Source organism: Chiloscyllium punctatum, chromosome 24 (assembly GCF_047496795.1).
Source record: "Chiloscyllium punctatum isolate Juve2018m chromosome 24, sChiPun1.3, whole genome shotgun sequence".
Lineage (NCBI taxonomy): Eukaryota > Metazoa > Chordata > Chondrichthyes > Orectolobiformes > Hemiscylliidae > Chiloscyllium > Chiloscyllium punctatum.
In genome coordinates, this window is record NC_092762.1 from 65,855,207 (window position 1) to 65,868,120 (window position 12,914).

Here is a 12,914-nt window from a genome sequence, read left to right on the forward strand (position 1 = left end):
AAAGAATGTATTAGTTTGCTCGAGCAATATCTCATCAAGCTAACCAGGGAGCAGGCTTTCTTGATCTGGTAATGGATAATGAGGCAGGTTTAATAAATGACCTCTGTGTAGAAGATTGTTGAGGAAGTAGTGATCATCACTTGATAATTTAATATTCAGTTTGAGAATGAAAGTCTCAGCTTTAAAACAACTGTGTTTGACTGTTGTTGATATTCCTACCAGAGAAGGAATAAACCTTGACCGTCTCTTTGGTAATAATAAGGGCAAGTGACTGAAGCGATAGTAGGGCAACATTTTGGGTGTAGTAATCATAATTCGATTAGTTTTAAAATAGTTAGGTAAAAGAATAAGCCATCAATAAAAATTAAAGTTTTTAATTGGTGTAAGGCAAATTTTAATGGTATGAGACAAGAACTTTCCAAAATTAATTGAGTTAAATTGTTTATAGGTCAAGGGACATTTCATAAGTGGGAGGCTTTCAAAAGTGTGATAATGATAATGCAGAGTCATTATGTTACTGTTAGAGTGAAGGGTACAGATTAGAGAACAGTGGATTAATAAAGCTATTGAGGTTCTTGTCAAGAATAAAACAGAATCATATATTAGATATTTTGCAGAAAACACATAAATATGTACATAAGAATGAGGAGCAGGAGCAGGCCATCTGGCTCTTCGAGCCTGCTCCGTCATTCAATAAGATCATGGTTGAGCTTTTCGTGACCTGAGATCCACTTACCCGTCCTTTCACCGAAACCCTCAATTCCTTCATTATTCAGAAAAAATCTGTCTTAGCATCAAAATCATTTACTGAAGTAGCATTCCAACTACTTCACTGGGCAGGGAATTCCATAGATTCACAACCCTCTGGGTGAAGAAGTTCCTTCTCAATTCAGTCCTAAATCTGCTCCCCCTAATTTTGAGGCTATGCCCTCTCGTCCTAGTTTGACCTGCCAGTGGAAACATCCTCTCTACATCAATCTTATCGATTCCATTCATAATTTATACGTTTCTGTAAGATTTCGCCACCCTCCCCCCACTTCCCCCCCCCCCCCCCATTTTTCTAAATTTCAATGAATATAATCCACTCTACTCAGTCTGTCCTCATAAGGCAACCCCTCAACTCTGGAATCAACCTAGTGAACCTTCTCTAGTGCCAGTACATCCTTTCTCAAGTAAGGAGACCAAAATTGCATGCACTACTCCAGGTGTGGCCTTACCAGTACCCTGTACAGCTGCAATATAACCTCACTGCTTTTTAAACTCAATCCATTTAGCAATGAAAGACAGAATTCCATTTGCCTTCCTGATTACCTTTTGTACCTACAGACCAACCTTCTGTTGTTCATGTACAAGGACACCCAGGTCCCTCTGCATGGCAGCATGTTGCAACTTTTTACCATTCAAGGTAATCCTTTTTACTCTTATTCCTACCAAAATGGATGACTTCACATTTATTAACATTGTATTCCATCTGCTAGACCTTTGCCCACTCACTTAATGTATCTATGTTTCTCTGTAAAATTTCACAGTCCTCTGCACACTTTGCTCTACAACTCATCTTAGTGTTGTCTGCAAACTATGACACACTACATGCGGTACCCACCTCCAAATCATCTATGTAAATTGTGAATAATTGTGGTCACAACACTAATCCCTGAGGCACACCACGAGTTACTGGTTGCCAACCAGAATAGTACTCATTTATCCCCATTGTTTGCTTCCTGTTAGTTAACTAATCCTCTATCCATGCTAATACTTTACACGTAATTTCATGCATCTTTGGTTTCTGCAGCAGCCTCTTGTGTGGCACTTTGTCAAAGGTCTTTTGGAAGGCAAAAAGGCAGATTGTGAGGATGATACAAACAGTTTACAGAAAGATGTAATGTAAGTTGGCAAAAAGTTGGCAAAATAAGCATAATGTGGGAAAATGCAAATTTGTTCATTTTGGAAGCGATCAAAACAATATTATTTAGGTGGCAGAAAGTTGCAACACTAAGGCACTTTGGGTTACTAGTGCATGAAATGCAAAGCTAGCACACAGGTGCAGCAATTAATCAGGAAGGCTAATGGAATTGTCATCCTTAGTTCCTGGGGTTAGTTTTTTTTCTGCAGCTGTACAAAGTGTTGGTGAGACCACATTTGGAGATATTGTGAGCAGTTTTGGTCCCCTTATTTCAGAAAAAAATCATTTCATTGGATGCAGTTCAGAGCAAGTTCACTAGGATTATCCCTGATATGGAAGGATGAGCGAAGGCTAAACAGGTTGGGAATTCATCACACTGGAGTTTAAAAAGATGAAGGGTGATCTCATTGAAACATTTTGGATTCTTAAAGGACTTGACAGGGTAAATGTTGAGAGGATATTTTCTCAGAGTCTAGGATCAAAGGGCATTGTCTGAAAGTAAAAAGGTGACAATTTATCATTGAGATGAGGAAGAATTTCTTTTGAGAGTTGAAAGTATTTGGAATTCCTTGCCACAGAAACCTGTGGGGGCAGAGTCTTTGTGTATATTTTAAGGCTAAGAGAGATTCTTGATCAGCAGGGGAATCCAGAAAAGGCTAGGAAAGTTATGGGTGGCATGATGATTCACTGGTTAGCACTGCTGTCTCTCAGTACCACTGAACCAGGTTTGATTCCAGCCTTGGGTGACTATCTGTTGGAGTTGCACATTCTCTCTGTATCTTGTGAGTTTCCTTTGGTTGCTCTTGTTTTTTCCCACAATCCAAAGATGTGCATGTTAGATGGATTGGCCATTATAAATTGCCCATAGTGTTCAGGGATGTGTAGGTTTAATGCATTAGTCGGGGTAAATATAAAGTAATAGGGTAGGGGAAAGGGTCTGAGTGGGATACTCTTCGGAGGGTCAGCATGGACTTATGCTAAATGGCCTGTTTCCACACTACAGGGATTCTATGAAAGTTAATGTGAAGAATGTCAGATCAGCTGTGATCCTGTTGAATGGTGGAGGAGGCTTGAGAGGCTAAATGGCCTACTCATGTTTATAAATATCTTTTTATAAACATGAGTGGGTTCCCTTTTTACCCCTGAAAAAAGATTGACGGGTGATCAAATGTAGATCTCTAAAATTTATAAAAGGTAGATTTATAAAAATTTATAAGTATTGATAGAGTAAATAGAAAGACAGTCATAACAGAGAACATCAATATAAAATAGTCACAAACCACCCAATTAGGAAATTCTGAAGAAATATCTTCACCAAAGAGTAGTTAGAATCTGGAACTTGTTGCCATAGGGAGTGACTGAAGCAAATGATTAAAGAGAAAAATACACGAGCTGAGAGAGAGAGATGGGAATAGATGATCGCAATTATAGGTTCAGTTGAGAAATGATGGGAGCAGGCTTGCTGGGACTCTAAAGGCTAGAAGTAACTCGTTGGACAAACACATGTTTCTACGGTATATACTCTAAATGATCTTACATAATGTTCATTAGTTTTTTATTGTTATTAAAATTCTTACACTATTAGTCACTCAAACATGATCGTGAGATAGAAATGTGAAGCACAAGATAAGAGTATGAACTAATCCCAGTTCTTGGAACACTGTGTTGTGGGTATGACATTTGCTAACAGTTGGCAGTAGAATTAAACAGTGAATCTATTAAATGTGTGGTTTACTGAAGCATCAGCTATACTTTGCTTCATTCTGCAGCTGATTATTTTCTTAACTGTTCATGAAAATGCCCTAAGTGGTAAAGAATCATGACGACTTTTTTTGTATAAAGGATACATTTATGATTCACATTGTATGTATTGTACATGATGACCTTTTCAGTGTACCCAAAACTATACATTTCACAGATTAACATTTACACCCCCATCTCCACACAGTTGTTAATAAACAGTCAATTCCAGCATGTAATCTTTACACACTGCCTCCAGACATGATGTTACTAAGCAGAATTCTAGTGCAATAGGAAATTGTATAAAAGAAGCTGATTGAAATGCATCTCCTACCTTCCTTTCCTTTCAATGTTTCCCTTGTTAGATGGGATTTTCTCAGATTTTGTACACATTTTATATTTGAAAAGCTGGTGTGCATTATCTTTTAATTCACTGGCAGGTATGCATAGGTATTTTCACTCACTAAACAAGATTTTGAATGATGACTGGTAAACATATTTCTGGGAAGTTGTGGGTGGAGACTTAAGGGAATATGATTCACTGGAGAATTTCTATTTTGGCATGGTGAAATTTGATTATTTAAAAGATTTTTAACTTTTAAACACTTCTTACCAATAGATTTTGGTTTTACCCATTTCAATGACTATGTAGGCTATCCCACTGTGATATTACCCAAACCCCTTTTGTGTTTTATTCACATTTGCACCTCCATCTCTCTAATCATCTCCTTGTTTCTCTTCACCAAGATCATACCAAAGTTTGCCTGTACTGTCTCATTTCTGCTGGTATTTTAAAAATCATATAGTGCAGAAAGCAGCCACTGTTTAAAAGATCTATCCTATCCAGCCCTGTCATGCTACAATTATTTTAAAAATTCATGGGAAATTGGCATTGTGGCAAGACCATCATCTATTGCCCATCCCTAACTGACCTTGAGAATGTGATACCACCCTTTTTGAATAGCTACAAACCATATGGCACAGGTACACCCATAGTGCTGCTAGTCAGGGAATTCTAGGATTCTGACTCAGCAACATGTAGGAATGGTGAAATTGTTCCAATGTGTGTGACTTCGCTGGGTAACTTGCTGGTTTTCATTGTGTCATTTGTCTACTGTCCTTGTGTTAGAGATCATGGCTGTGGAATTTACTGTTAAATGACTCTAGGTGAGTCGCTCCAATGCAGGTACTACAAGTGTACAGTGAAAGTCCATTCTGAATCCTTTGGATGTCCTTGAGGCATAGGTTTTTAACCTGAAACCACAGTTGGTTATTTTTCTTGAACAAGGACCAGTAACAATTATTGCAATTATCTCTTGTCATCTGTTTTTACACTCTCTCTCTTTCAATTAGTGCTGTCAAACTCAGTAGTACTTGGGAGAGACCTCTCAGCCTGTGTCCAGTTCTGCATTCATAGTTCCATCTTCTTCCATCTTGGATGCCTCAAGGACATCCAAAGGATTCAGAACTGTGTATTCTTTCAACTTCCTTTTTGTACTGAATTCTAATTCCTTTTAACGTTGTGCAGGTAACTAAATTGGAATAAAATGGATGCAGGTATCGTGTTATTTTATTAAATGATTGTATTAAATTGCAGAACAGATTCAAGGGGGCAAATGGTCCATTTCTGCTCCTATTTCACATTTTTGCTTTCACTCACAAAAGTCTTGTAATTGATTCCACACAGTAAAAGTAATTAATTATATTTTAGTTGGAGAGTGCCTCATGTTCTAAAAAAAAATCTTTATTTCAGATGAATGGAAATCACCACTTCCTGCAATTTCTTCTCCAAGTTCTGGAAATATATTGCCATTCCTTCACAGTCATTGGGTCAAAATCCTGGAACTCCTCCCCAAGAGCATTATGGGTGTATCTAAGCCACACGGACTTTAGCAGTTCATGAAGGCATCTTCCCATGGACAGTAAATGCTGGACCAGACAGTGAAGCCCCATCGTACAAATTTATTGAAAAAAATGATGGAGCAAATAACTTAACTCTTAATTCTCAAAGCCTGTTAATCATCTGCAAGACACTGGTTAGGAATGTGATAGAATACTCTCCATTTTTATGGATAGAGTGCCTTTCCATCAAAAGCTCAAAACCATCCAAGAAAAAACATCTGCGCAAACAATTTCCCATCCATGCCAAAAGAACCCCTTGGAATTGCTTTTATATTTCATGTCTGTTAATCTTGTTTTCAGGCTTGATAATTGAATGTGAGATTTAATCTCAAACATAAAGATTCTCAATGTATAAATCAAAATAAAAGATGAGAACCCTTTTTCGGGGTGTAGCTGACTGGTTTCACTGCCCTTGTGGAAAATGTTAATTTCAGCCCTGGGTTTATTTGATCAAATTCACGTCAGTATGATGGAACTTGGTTAATGTGTATGAATTAGGTGATCCCTGTGGCCATTTTTTAGACAGTACTTTTGTCCCTTTTTAAAATGATTCCAGTCCTTGAGGGCTCAGGTATTGAATAGCCAAAGGTGTTCCAAGATCTGCAGTTGGGATTATATATTATCTTGACTTTTGCCACTTAACAGTCCAATGTGACAACTGCCTGTCTTGCTGAATGCACATGTTCAGTATGTATTGACTTCCTTTTTGAAAATTACTATTGAATCCTCTTTTGTTGCTTTTTTTTAGGGAGCATATTTCAGATCAAATATTAATCTTGTCACCAATCCATTTCGTAAACTATACTCAATTATCTGCTAGTATATTAAAAAAAACTCCTTATTTATTGTCTCGTAACACTACATGATCTTTAAGTTTGTATTGATTCACCCCTTAACCTTCTTTCTAGGAAAAATAATCTCAGCATTTCTATTCTTTCCACATAACCACATTTCCTTATCTCTGTTCCCATTTTGCTAATTTCCTCTCCTCCACCTCTATTAAGACATTTATATTCTAAAGCTTCAAAGGCAAGTAGAAATAGTGAAATAAATGAGATGTGGACCAAGGAACAGTGTTTTTTTCACAACCTCAGTACATTGAATAATTCATCTCGACCCAATCTTAAGCTTCCAAATCTCTCTCAGCCTGCTGAGTGTTAAAGTCTACTGTTCTGTCCAGTATGATAGTTGGGGTGCTGTTACTGGGATGCTTATGCTCAATAAATCTAGGCTCTTACAGTTGACCACTAATAAGTAACGAAAATGAAATATGTATTATTGTGAACATTGGGCAATATTAGAGACTTGATGTGATGTGCTTTTGACCAGATTGATTTCCTTCTTGCACTGCTTACAATTACATCAGAAAAATTAGCAAATCATGCTATTGGTTCCTGTTTTAACTATACCCGGTGTCTTTAGACGAATTGATGTTGTAAACATATCGATCTTCCTGGCTTTTTCAGTTTGAAAGTTTACATACTTGTATTCAATGAAGAGATCAATAAGGTTATTTTATTTTAATATTTATTCAGTTGATTGACAGGAAGTTAACTATTGTCATCTCTGCAGGTGAGCTCATGTATTGTTTTAGCTGTAACTGCCATTGAGTTTCATCTGCATTTATTTATTCAAAACTGAACTGGGCCAGCTATATAAACACTGGCAATAAAGGCGGGTCAGAGACTGAGAATTCTGTAGCAAATTATCTCATCCCAAAACCTGTCTCCCATTTACAAGATACATGTCAGGAATGTAATAGAATGCCCTCTTTTTCTCTGGGTGAGGGCTTCACCAACAACATTCAAAAATCTTGACACCATCCTGGATGAAGGTTGCTTAATTAAGCCCCCACCTGTAGGATTTTAGGGTTTTCTTCAATTGTAAACACCGACTCAATTATGATTATAGACCGAATTTGATAGAATCAATCTAAAGTTTTACCAGTTTTGATTAGTTTCTAAGACTCGTTGGAAGTACAAATACGTTAAAGGTTTTACAGAATTCATTAAACTTAAAGTAATAATTCTCAATAAAACACTTTTTCATTTGAGCAACTTTGGGATGCCAATTCATGATATTGATTTGACTTAGCACAAGTCTCTCAATCTCTTTTTTTTTTTCTGATGTTTTTCTTACTTCCTTCTTGTGCACTAAATTCCTAAGATTCACAATTTTTAAAACCCTTTTTGATGGGAACTCTTGTGTATGATTTGTGACATCCTTTTTAATTGGCTTTTTCGTGTGGGGAAGTTCATGGTCAGTATTGGACTGGCTAGGTAGCATTTACTCAATTCCTGATTTGTTTTCTTGTCAGCCAGCTGTCACCTTATTGATATCATTTTCACTTGTCTCCTGATTCAGTATTTGACGTGCCAATAACTTTAAGAGTATTCCTTTTGTAACAGCTTGTCCTTTTAACTTACCAACTCCACAAATTAGTGGGCGGCACGGTGGCACAGTGGTTAGCACTGCTGCCTCACAGCGCCAGAGACCCGGGTTCAATTCCCGCCTCAGGCGACTGACTGTGTGGAGTTTGCACATTCTCCCCGTGCCTGCGTGGGTTTCCTCCGGGTGCTCCGGTTTCCTCCCACACTCCAAAGATGTGCAGGTCAGGTGAATTGGCCATGCTAAATTGCCCATAGTGTTAGGTAAGGGGTAGATATAGATGTAGGGGTATGGGTGGGTTACGCTTCGGCGGGTGCGGTGTGGACTTGTTGGGCCGAAGGGCCTGTTTCCACACTAAGTAATCTAATCTAATCTAATCTAAAATATTAACCAAGGTAACACAGCATGAAAGGACAACTGTGTATCTAGATAGAGTAGGAAGTGTCACTTCCCAGTGATGATCCTACATTCCAAATGTGTCAGTTGATGTTTCTGCAAGGATCAAAGTGACTACAATGTTTACTACAGAGAGTAAATCCAAAGGTATGCGCACACAAATGCACACGTATACACCCATAGGCCTGTCAAGTGCTTGAGCCATTTTAAGATGTAGATAAAAAAAAGTCTTTGAGTAAAAACATTTACCCTTTTTTTATATTATTAGCCTTAGCTTACATTTGATTAAACTATGAAACTGATCATAAAACCATAAACTAAAGAACTGACTTTTGACCTCTGTCTGAGATAATGGGAACTGTTTTACGACTAACTAAATTCGAACAAAACCTACTGAGGCATGGTGACTTTTGGGTTAAACTGCAACCAGTCATCTCTGCCTCTCTGATGAGAGAACAGCCCTGTGGTCTGGTAACATTGTGGCACTTTTGCTGTTATGTTATCTAGGTTTCATAAATATTTGGTTCTGGATGTAATTGAGTTTAGATGAACCTCTAATTTAAATCAGCTTAACTAATAAGTAAACTCTATCCAATTGAGGAATGTTGAAAGTTCTCACTTGTAAATGCTATTATTGAAAATAAACTATTGTAATTATTAATTACCTTATTTAAATCAGAAAATCTTTCAGCCACAGTTTTGGAGAAGTAGACTACTTGTTTCATACATTGTATTGATGTCGCTAAGTTATTTTGTGCTTCTGTTTTGGTAAGTCTTTAAATTCATTTAAGACTGAAAAGATTTTGAGTTCATGCTCTTTTCAAAATGTATATATATTATTGTAAACCCATAATAATTCTAGTACACTGATTATTGCAAACAGGTTTATTATTAATCCTGAGGAGCTTGCAACTCAGCATGATCAAAATACCAAAATTTGAAGCTTCTGGAGAAAAACAAATAAATACTCTAAAACTTTGGAAATAGTACAATTTAGCAGAAATTGGAAAATAAAACTACAGGCTGTTCTTCTATAACATGTTTCTTCAGTGTAAATTGATTTTAACATAGTCATAGTGTCATAGAGATGTACAGCATGGAAACAGACCCTTCGGTCCAACCTGTCCATGCCGACCAGATATCCCAACCCAATCTACTCCCACCTGCCAGCACCCGGCCCATATCCCTCCAAACCCTTTCTATTCATATACCCATCTAAATGCCTCTTAAATGTTGCAATTGTACCAGCCTCCACCACATTCTCTGGCAGCTCATTCTATACACTTACCATGTTTGAAGAATTTAGACTGTTATTTCTAGAACACAAATTTTCCTTACCTGTATTGGCTATAACTCCTTTCTGGCCCCATGAGTTTAAATGGTATGGCTATTGCACGATTTTCTTATAATGCAAGATCGTACAAGAATGGAACAATTGCCTTACTTAGAACCAACTGTACTTCATGCAGTAGAAGTTTGGTTTAGCAATGCATAATGGTTCTGACATAATGCGATTGTTCCACTCTTGTACGATCTTGGAACAATCGCCTTAATTAGAACCAACTGTACTTCATGCAGTAAAAGTTTGATTCAGCAATGCATAATGGTTCTGATATAATGCGATTGTTCCATTCTATTATGATCTTGAGTTATAAGAAAATGCTGCCAAATGTGCTCCAGCAATTTTGTTTCAGATCTCCACCATGCACATATTTATTTTATAGTAATGTAATTACTTATTTAAATTTGAATAAGGCATCAGTGCTATGGGCATTTTGAATTTCTATTTGGAATTTTCAATTTATTTTATTGATTTGTACTCATTGTATTCAACTATAGGAATTCTATAAATGAAAGATTGTACCACTCTGTGAAACAACAGGATTAATCTGAATATGGGTAGCATTGCATATTTAACCTCCAAGAGGATGTCAACTTCACAAGAACCTTCCACCCTCATGTTAGGTTCACCTGGGCTATCTCAGATACCTCCCTCCCCTTCCTGGACCTCTCCGTCTCCATCTCCTGGTCCATCTCAATATGGACATTAAATTCAAATGCACTAACTTCCACAGCTACCTGGACTACAGCTCCACCTACCCCTCTCCTCCTATAAAAATACAGTCCCTTATTTCCAATTCCTCTGCCTCTGTCGTATCTGCTTCCAGGAGGAGCAATTGCATTCTAGAACATCCCAGATGGCCTCCTATTTCAAGAACTGCAGTTATCCTCCCACATGATCAACAATGCCATACAGCGCATCTCCTCCACCTTCTGCCCTGGAGCCCTACCCCTCCACCTGCAACAAGGATAGGACCCTACTCCAGTCCAACTTCCACCCTTGACCTGTCTTACCTGTCCATCTTCCTTCCCACATATCTGCTCCACCCTCCCCTCTGACCTATCACTATCACCCCCCCCCCCCGCATCTACCTATCACTTTCCAGCCACCACCAGCCATCCTTCCACACTCACCCTCCTATTTATTTCTCAGCCCTCTTCTTACTTCCATGCCCCCCTCACCCCTCGCCCAATCATTCTTGAAGAAGGGCTTATGCCTAAAATGTTGACTCTTCTGCTCCTTGGGTGCTGCCTGACCTGCTGTGCTTTTCCAACACTGCAGTTTTCGATTTTAAAAAGCAAATCTAGTTACTGTTTATAGATGCTAATGATACTTAGCGATGTCCCTACTGTGTAAGCTGTGCAAATATGACATATTCTGGACCAGTGTAATTTAATCAGTTATTTCTAACCTTTAAACAAAATACCCAATATTGTCAACGTTGCCAAGATTAATTGTTACAATAATAACTGCACTATGTAGGCAATTTAGCAAACAGATTGAAAAGGTTTTTCTAAAATCTCTCTCCTGAATGGCTGAAATGATATAGTGAGAAGTGTGCAATGAGTGAATTAATATACATATAGTTCACTAAGAAGGGTCGTAATGTAATGAGCTTTCCTGTTTTACATCTTCCTGGTTCTTTATGCTGTTTTTGAATTATTCCTACTGACAGCTGACAAGTACATTTGACAGAGACTTTTAAATGGACTGTGCTGTTATGTGAGGAAGACATTTTCATGTATGAACTATATTTGCAGGCTTTCAAGGAAAACCATTGTGGGGCAAAGGCAGCCGATCAAGATGCTTCAGTATTCTTAAGTGATTGTACCTGCTTCAAAACAAAACACTCTTTTGTGTTTCCTTAACATTGAATATAATAATTTATTTCAAAAAATAGAGCCGAGTTCTAATGAAGTCACTGGACTCAAAACATTAACTTTATTCTCTTGCACAAATGCCAAACCTCCAGTAATTTCTGTTTTTGTTTCAGATCTTCAGCATGCACTGATCTTTGTTTTATAATTATGTAAATATTTACTTAAATTGGAATAAGGCTTCAGTGCTGTGGGCATTTTGAATTTCTATTTGAAATTTTCAATTTATTTTATTGATTGTACTCAATTATGTTCAACTGTAGGAATTCTATAAATGAAAGCTTGTATTCTACTGTGAAACAACAGGATTAATCTAAATATGGGTAGCACTGAACATTTATTTCTTGAAGCCCATTTTTTAATATCTGTATGAACACTATGTTTCATCATAAAACTGTAATTCTATTCAGGTTATGGTGCTCCAAATTATAGGTGGTAATTTGTTTTGTTGATTGCAACAAAAGGATACTCTGCCATTTTTTTTGCAATTTGATGAAGGAGAACGAATCAATTATTCTGAATCTCTGATCAAAACAGCGAAAGTTTACAATATGCAAATTATGGGATCACAAAATCGGTGCTTTCTGAAGTTGTGAAAGGAAATTGAGTTTTTGCTTGTCTATTCTTGGTGACAATAAAAGTTTCTGCTGGAAACTTTAGTCATAGCTGCTACCACTACTTTTAGCAATTCTTTATTCACATCTTGAAGTAAAATAGAGAACATGAATTATACTGGAAATAGATGTGTGTTCGAGTCTATGCTATATACTTTTTCAAGCTTGGGCATTAGTGTACTATTCTGCTAACGGACATGGCACTGTGTTTCATCATTGATAGGTGCATTATTGGAACAAACACAAAATTCCAACGAGCCTTCTGATCAATAAATTGTTACATTCATAATAGCAATAAAACTGTCATCCTCCTGAAAGCAAATTAGTGTGATTGTGCACAATCAACAATTTCAGAAGTATTCATTAGAATTGTGAGTTTGTACTCTTAAAGTGTTTAAAACATCAGTGTTTCAAAATGGGAATTAGACATGGAAGGTATTAGTAGAAGAGTTGAGGAAGTGAGTGAAGGCTAAAGTGGTGAATTTTGAAGATGTTTTTGAGACTGAGTCCAAATATAGAAAGAAGTAGACATTTAGAAAGAGAATCCTAGACTACAAGAGTAAAATGGAATGCTCCTATTGCAAACCTTGGGTAGAATTAATTTCCAAATGCCCCTTGATTGGGCATTCTCTCGTATGGAGGGATAATGTGCAGCAAGGGTTGTTCCTGCTTAAGGACTCACTCCACATTCTCCATCCCCTCACACAGCAGCCCACATTCCCTTGTTGGGATCAGCTACCTGACTGACATTT

General features: G+C 37.4%; 1 protein-coding gene across 8 annotated transcripts in view; it reads left to right on the plus strand.

The window, feature by feature from the left end:
- Positions 1-12,914, plus strand: part of LOC140494648 (protein unc-13 homolog A-like) — a 425,496-nt gene that overhangs the window by 89,204 nt on the left and 323,378 nt on the right. The gene's annotated exons all lie outside the window — the stretch shown is intronic.